Raw genomic sequence first — 8,445 nt, forward strand, 5'->3', positions numbered from 1 at the left:
ATGAAAATATTGTTCATAGGATGGCTCTGGTACAAATATAAATGAACCGGTCATGTTGATTGGGACAGGTCATAGGATAGTGCTGAATAATGTGTGTGGAGGAGCGTAGGCCGGAGGCCAGAGGTATTAAGGTCTTTTTGAGAACAATATCTGCCTCAAATGAGCCCTTAAACTAATATTACTGCTATTTTATGCTCGATATCACTGTCTCTCTTGGCTGAATTAGATAGTAATAGTAGAATTCAATATGAAATAATAATACTACTATGACATGTATAGAGGAATATAAATAAAAAATGAACAAATACTAGATATATCTTTCCGTGCCAAAATTACATTTATTGGGACTAGAACAGAATACACAACAGCATTCTAGACTGAACCAGAATAGAATAGTAGAGATAATGTGATTATGTAAAAAAGAAATTGCACCGGGGGCTGCAAGTGTGATGAAACAGGAAAAAAGTTTATATGAACTTTCATTTACTTTTACTGAAAATGTCAATCGGTTGAAACAGTAAGTGTTTACAATTATTATCTGACAAGACAATCCATGCATCAAAATAATTGGTTGAAAACTTGCTTTCATACAGTATATGTAAAAATATATGCATAAATGTATACATAAGTCTACAAAAATATGTTCAAAACTCTTATATGATCCTCTAGGTAACACATAGTTACATTAGTTTAGTGTGATGCACAGTCAACAAAAAACAGACTACATGGTGTGTTAGGAGACGGGTTGCCATTGTTTATTCTGGGCATAGAATGTCGCAATCTCTCAACCCCTACTGCCAGTCAGAGGAATGCAAAGGAACGTTTATTTAGTGTACAGTGAGACTTGGTCAGCTCCAAGAAATGTGTAAGGACGTGCCTGGTGGAGTGGTCGTTCCCTGGGGAGAGAGGACTGTTCCCCTGGGCATAGGGCGCACAGATCTATCCCACTGAGAGACAGCACCAGGATTCTTTTAATGAAGGTGTTAGAGAAATATTTGTGTCTGTTTTGTTGACTACCAAACAAAGCCCAGTATCCAAAAATAAAATACAAAATAAAATTCAGTTTACTACCATCCGCAGAAAATGTAAAGACACTGTTTCAGATCAGTATATGTGAACTTGAAGAAATCTTTAGTATTATCAGTAATATCAGTCATTATTAATATCTCATGGCCATCCAGTTGGAGGTAGCAGAACTGGAAAAACTTGCCTTTAAGCTGCATTTTATCATGTTTTTCTACTTACAGGCAACATTAAAATATGGCCGTTGTAACCTTTAATAGATGGCTATCAATCGGTGCAGCGTCTATGTGTATGAGTGTGTAATACATATGTGCACAACTGCATGTGTAATATGTGTGTTTATGTCTGTGCACAGCGTGTGTTTTTACATTGACCTAATCATGTGTGAAAATGGATGTACTGAAGTACAACTACAAACCACAACATGAGTGTTTAGGGTGCAGATAGTCCATCTAGATGTGCACCAACATACTTTCACACCCCCTGTACCCTCCTGTATCTGTCAATATCATCTAATGGGCCAATTCACTTGATCTCCCTCCGGCTAATGCATCCCAGACAGCCTCCTTAAGGTCAGGCCATTACTTATCAGAGTGGACTTATCAGACCGTGACTGAGTCTGGAAACCACATTCCATTCCAACAAGCTAGTCCCTCAAACGTCACCTCATTAACTCTCCTTTACAGATCTCAGGGATGGGCATGCATGGTCACATATAGCTCTTCAAGGTTACTTCCTTGCTGTTCACACCCATCCAGGCCAAACAGATCTGTGATGAGGATGTGTGTTGCTGTGTGTGTGTGTGTATGTGTGTGTGTGGGGATGAGAGGCCTGGTAGTAGTTGGTCTCTGTGTTTTATGACAGTATTACTTGGTTGTGCTTCATAGCACTGTGGTGCAGCAGCAGAGTCTGCCCAGCCCTGATAACACACATCTGATGGTGCCCAAGAGGTCCAAAGGCACTCCAAATTCTTCACGCATATGTGCGAAGCACACACACGCACACATCCACACACACACTGCAGGCACGGACATACAAACAATCTTGCAGTTCTGGCACACACACATCCACATTCTCAGGCATACGGACACACGGATGCAGAGACTAACACACACACGCGCGCACGCACACACACAGGCTGCGGGCTCTCTTCCTCCCTCCACTCAGCCCTGGGTGAGAAAGCCTTGTCAGAACACAGAGCAGTAGACCAGTCGTTGCTGGCCATATTGAAAAGGTCAGTGTTGAGTGCTGTTTATATCCTAACCGATGCACCAGGACTGTTGAAATGGAAACCACCCACTTGACACAGTCACTTTTCTAGATAAAGTAGATTTGTTACACATGGGTGCAACCTAATTTGTTACACATTACTGCAACTAAAATATTGACACGGTGCCCAGAGATGATTATCACCTTATTGAAATATTTTATTACAGACCAACACTTGTGTGATATTCACATGCGTGAATATCATAAATTGTACTGTCATTCTCGCAACTGTTTTTCATGTTTAAGTTCACATTTTGGTGAAATGCAGATTTTCTTTGTTCTGAAATAACATAATTGCAGTGGCCGTTTCCCATATTTGATTGTTCAATCAGATCAGTACCTGGAATTATGCATCACATAAAGCACACAACTAATACACATTTTATCAAACTGTACGTATGACTCATTATCTGAAATGGCTGGACAGCATGGCATCTAGAGTTGCTGAGTAGGGAAAAGAAGTGAGAGAAATGATGATTACGGAGCTGGAATTCCTGCAGCACATAAATGTAATTGCATCCTATCTACCCAAACGAAAATGCCATCATGGTGTCCAATCTGGCAGGACAATGACTGCGGTACCAGACTGAAATGTCAGGAGAGGAAGGAAGAGCTGAGGATGGTGAAATGTGTTAACTATCTGGACATCTTTCTATCCATCTCACCTACTCTGTATCTCTTCTATCTATCTGTCTGTCTGTCTGTCTGTCTGTCTGTCTGTCTGTCTGTCTGTCTGTCTTCCTTTCTCTCTCTCTCTCTCTCTCTCTCTCTCTCTCTCTCTCTCTCTCTCTCTCTCTCTCTCTCTCTCTCTCTCTCTCTCTCTCTCTCTCTCTCTCTCTCACTCTCTCTGGATCTATCTATCTATCTATGTGCCCTCCTCCAAATCTGTATTGTTCCATTGACCGGTTGGCCAAAGAAATATTGTCATAGCATATCAGCAATAACTGACCACTCAATCCTGTATTGACGGACACTTTATCCCTTTGTAGTAAACATTGGATCAAATCGATGACACTTCAGGCACAGTTTTTGATTGGCAAATTTTCAGATGCAACCGATTCTTCCTGCTTGACTTTTCGATAGCCCTGAGCTATCAAAGCATCAGCTAGGGCTTTGATGGGCCAACCTTGACACTTTAATGGCCAACGTGCATCACATCATTTTTTCCCACTGTTTAAACTCGATACATTTTCCATTACACATTACGTCTTTTGATTAAACTCTTTTGGACTCCACACGTTATCTCTGCTGTATCTTCTCTTTGCGTTTATCTCCATGTGCACACGGCACACGATTCACAGTCAATGACAGGGAGCCTAAGTGATCTGCAGTGGAGTTTAAGGGAGGTCCATTCTGTGGTCAGTCGATCCTTCTGACCATAACAGGACAACGTAAATCTGTTTGTGGTTCTGCATAATGATTTCTGACAAAGGCCTCAATAGGACTGGGGGCGGCTATGCCGCAGCCTCAATAGGATTTAGGCTTCCTTTCACAGGGGCTGGGCTTGAGTAGCCTAGGCTTGAGCTTGGGCTGGGCCGGGGGGCTGTGCGGGGGGGGGGGGGGTGGGGGGGGTTGCAGGGTTTAACACCAAACCCAGAGCCTCTGGAGTCTTTGTCCCCTTGGACTTCAATGACATTCCTCGTTTGATCCAACTGACATTGTTGCTGTTGCTCGTCGGGCACAGAGAATGAGTTTGCTTTTCGAAGCGAGGGCTCGGTGATCCTGTGCTCTTGCTGAACCCCCCCCCCCCCCCCCTCCGAAAAATCTATAACAACAAAAAACTAACAAACACTATTAAAAGAGTGTGAGTGTGATTTCACATGGTCATGATCAGTTTCTTAGCATGGTCTCTTTGTATTGAACGGTCACCTGTGTTAATTCGTTTTCACAAATATAGCAGGTTCTTACTTTTTTTTACCCATCCTGTTCTTGGAAGGAAGTTGCTGCTCAACGGCACAGAGGGCTGAAGCTATCTTTTTTCTTTTTTTTCAGACTACCGTGGCATTCCTTCTATATACATCTATGAGGTAAAGCTATTGTTGTATGCTTAAATTCATTAAGCATGGTCAGATTTCTCCAAGAGGAAAATAAATAATTTTTGCTCCTTTGCTGCCGCAAAAATCAAACCTTTCAAAAGTAGGCTACGTTGTCTTCTCACCCGTCATTTGGTACATGGAAACACAAAAAAAAGCAAATCATATTTTACTTTCACTTCTGTGAAAAATGGCCACCTACTTTTTCTCTTACTTTGATACAAGCTGTAAGACAGACATCAACCCACGTTCACAAAATCAAATGTGTTATCTTTGTTCACTGCCTGCTGCAAAACCAGTCTAATTGCATTCCGACAGTTTCCACTGTATACCCCAGCCTTTTAAAAGAAACAGAGACATAATGAGTTCATAATTGTATCCACGGCATGTTAAAAAACAACCCATCCGCAGCTCTACCGAGGCACTGAAGGTGTTGTTTACATTGTAAATGCCTTAGCGTTTGACTCCAGGTGAGGAATCACGCCAGCAGCAACGTGAGAGCTGTCGCCCCCAGTGTCTGTGAATAAACACACACACACACACACACACACAAACACAAGACTGTCAATAGAGCCCCAGCCCTCTCTGGAGGAGGCACAGTAATTGGCTGTTGTCCTGGAAGCCTAATCTCCTACTGGTGAGAAAACACATTCGGCTTCCCAAACTGGAGCACAGAGCACAAGCATCAGAAAATCCACTGTGAGCATTTAGCGTGGAGACCCCTGACTCAGTTGGCTGCTGACTCTTAGCCGCCCTATGTCACTTTAATAGATCCATTTCCTGACGGTGTTTTGAGAATATTTAAGGTGTGTTTGGTTTAAGTCACAGTTATGGCTGTAGGCGGGACGGATTCACTGTTGTGTCACACAGAGTTTGATCAATCAAGCGCATCCCGAGGGTTTGACTGTATTTGCAAAAAGTAATGAACCCAGCTCTGAGCTCTTCAGTTGCCCCCTCCTCTAATCTCATTGACTCTCACTTTGTATTTTGACTGTCATTGCTCTGAGCTGTACTATAGGTAAATTGATTGGCCAACCTATCACTCTGCGCATGTCAATAAAAGATGGTTGTTTCTGTGTTTACAGAGGGATTTCAGGTGCTAGACTGAGTTCTTACAATTGTTAATCTGGGCAAATATGTAATCATGCTGAACATTGAGAAATGTGTTCACCATGGTACTGTGAAATGAAGGAAGGGTTTTGAAGTCCTAATGAACACATGCTGAATCGATGTTTCCTTCCTCGTGTGGTATCTACACATATTAGACAGGGCCAGCGTCTGTGAAATCACAACAATAGGACCACTGATCGTAGGTGTGCGGACATGTGTGTCTGCAGGTGTAGTGTATTAGCGATTGTGTGTGTGTGTGTGTGCGTGCTGGCATTGTGTGTGGGTGCGCGTGTAGTTTATTTGTGTGTGTATGTGTGTATTTTATGTATGTGGTTTTTGTGTTTGATTTAAACAAAGTCACCATCAATGCTCCCCTCCATCCCCCCGCCTTCCTCCGGTTCTAAATGGCCCAGACCAGGCTATCATCGATCTCCGATACTGAGCACTGAGCAGGAGGGACTCTGTCTCTGTCTGGTCTCTCCTTAGTATCCCTTTGGCCTCTCTCTGGGTTGCCAGAGGGAGACCAGCTCAGTAGCAGTAACTTAGGTTAGTAAATTACTACAGCATTTGGACATTACGGCGAGAGTAGGTATTTCATTAGAAAGCTGGTAAGCTAGGTAATACACTTACACCAGGACATGGGGGTGGGCATGTGTGTGTCTGTGGGTAGCTATATTCTTTGTTTCGAAATTATTCTACACAATTGAGTAAGCTGCCAAAAATCTTTAGAATGTAACTGACTATGACAGTTACATTGACCTCTTATAGCTCAGAGTGCTTACAATTAGACTTACGCTGTGATGAACCAATCAGCAATTTTGGTCAAATGTTCAGTTCGACACAAGCTTGCCAAATACAGCTAGGTAGCCTAACTATAGGTTGGAGTCTTCGGGGCGACCATGCTATCAGTTGACCTAGCTGGCGTCTAATGGCCAATGCTCTCTTTTATGTTGGCACTGGTGCATTTGTTTCACCATTCTGCTATGGGGGTAGGGTAGCGCAGGATATGGATGTGTCGCGAGGAAGTGTCGGTAGAAGCGCCATACCCTACTCTTCATCAGCGATTTCTTACACAGCGTAATTTACTATAATTCCAAAATCACAATTCATCAACCAATCAACCAAACACACTTATTACTGTAATAGACCACTATGCCATCTATGTTAATCATGTATCAATTTGCCTTTTGAATGCATATTGGACATTACAAACAATACATAATCTAGGCAATTTGATAGGTGAGCTGGCTAGAGGATTAGCCAGTGGTAAAATAGCAGGGCATTGCACCCACTGCACGGGCAAAATGTGGTTGAAAATTGTAGTCCTAAATCACTGCCCATAGAATGAATTACCGGAAAAGCCCGTAGGCAATTAATGTAAAAACTTGTATTCACATAAAAAGACTATCTTAATGTTGTATTTTAACCCCCATGCGGTTGGGTTGGGAGATATAAATTCCTTGGGTTTAGCATCAGTGTTGGTTAACGTTACTTTTTCAAGTAACTAATTACAGTTAGCCTACTAGTTACATTCCTTGTAAAGTAGGAATGTATATGTTATTTTTGCGTTACATTGGAAAAGTATTTTATTTCTAAGACAATTCACCTTGGTCACTCTTATGCCCAGAAGTCACATTTAATGGGTTGACCTCAGCAATAGCACATATTGCACTGAATAATCAGTGTCACTCGCATATAACATGATCAATCCTCATTATACAGCAAGACGGATCAAGGTAATAATCCACCATAATGAAAAGCAATATTTGCATTAAGTTCTTGAATCAAGATTTTTTTTTATCAATAAATAATGTTTTAAAATGCCAGGCAGAAGGCTAGTAGTTAGCTAGCTCTACAATTTACCAAGGCTAGGTTTGAATCTAGGAGCAAAACGAAGCTAATATAGCTAGGTGCTATAGTAGCAAAATGGTGTTCACTTATATAGTGAACCAGACTATTTTACTTACTGTTATATAATCTTAAACCTAAACCATTGAACGATACAGCAACACATCACACAAGATTGAGTTAAATACATTATTTAATGTGACATAACGTAGGCCTGTAGATGTGAATCTTAAATAACTATTTATGACGCCGGGTAAATTGGGCTTGTGAGACTGCTCACCAAAAGAACGAATGGGAACCCACCTGTCTAACAGATTAAGACGTCAACCTTCAACCGACATCTCAACCTTCCTAGACTTTTAGCTACATGCTGAGGGCACGCGACTAAAATACGAAATAAGTAACGCGTTACTTGTTTGAACAAGGAACTAATACCGGATTCATTCAATTAAATAAGTACGTAATTCAACCCTCTTATTACTACTTATTCAATAGTAATGAGTAATGCGTTACTCGTTACCTAAGAAAAGTAGTCTAACTACTTTAACGCGTTACATTGAAACGCGTTACACCCAACACTGTTTAGCATACGACTCAGCTCCGTCATGTTAAACTCATCCAGTCAGACTTGGATGAAAGCCGCGTCCACCTCCTCGCTTGGTTCGACTCTCTTTTAGACAAATTTGCCATCCACTGAGGAATAACACGCTCTGATAACTCAGGGTCTCTGGGACAAGGACATTCATTAACACATAATTTTCCTTTGGATTGAAGTGATTATTCAGGCAGATTAATTACATAATTCTAATCAATTGAACACTTTCACACAGTTATTGGTGACTGCAAATCGATCAACTTGAAGTTTCACAGCAACATTTTTATGGTATCAAAAACACCTGAAGAACTGGAAGTTCTTGTCTCTAGACCTGGCGCGCACTCTTTGTGCCAGTTAACTTTCAATTATTTTTTGGAATGTCTACGTTGGTGAACTTCCATCTCAGCACTGGTGAATGTAGGCGTCTTAATCTCGCTGGTTACACACCTACATTTATGCATTTAGCAGATGCTTTTATCCTAGCGACTTCCAAGAGAGAGCTTTACAAAACTGCATAGGTCACTGATCACAACAACGAGATAGCCCCAAACATGGCGGGTAGCCAAA

Source organism: Hypomesus transpacificus, chromosome 2 (genome assembly GCF_021917145.1).
Source record: "Hypomesus transpacificus isolate Combined female chromosome 2, fHypTra1, whole genome shotgun sequence".
Taxonomy (NCBI): Eukaryota; Metazoa; Chordata; class Actinopteri; order Osmeriformes; family Osmeridae; genus Hypomesus; species Hypomesus transpacificus.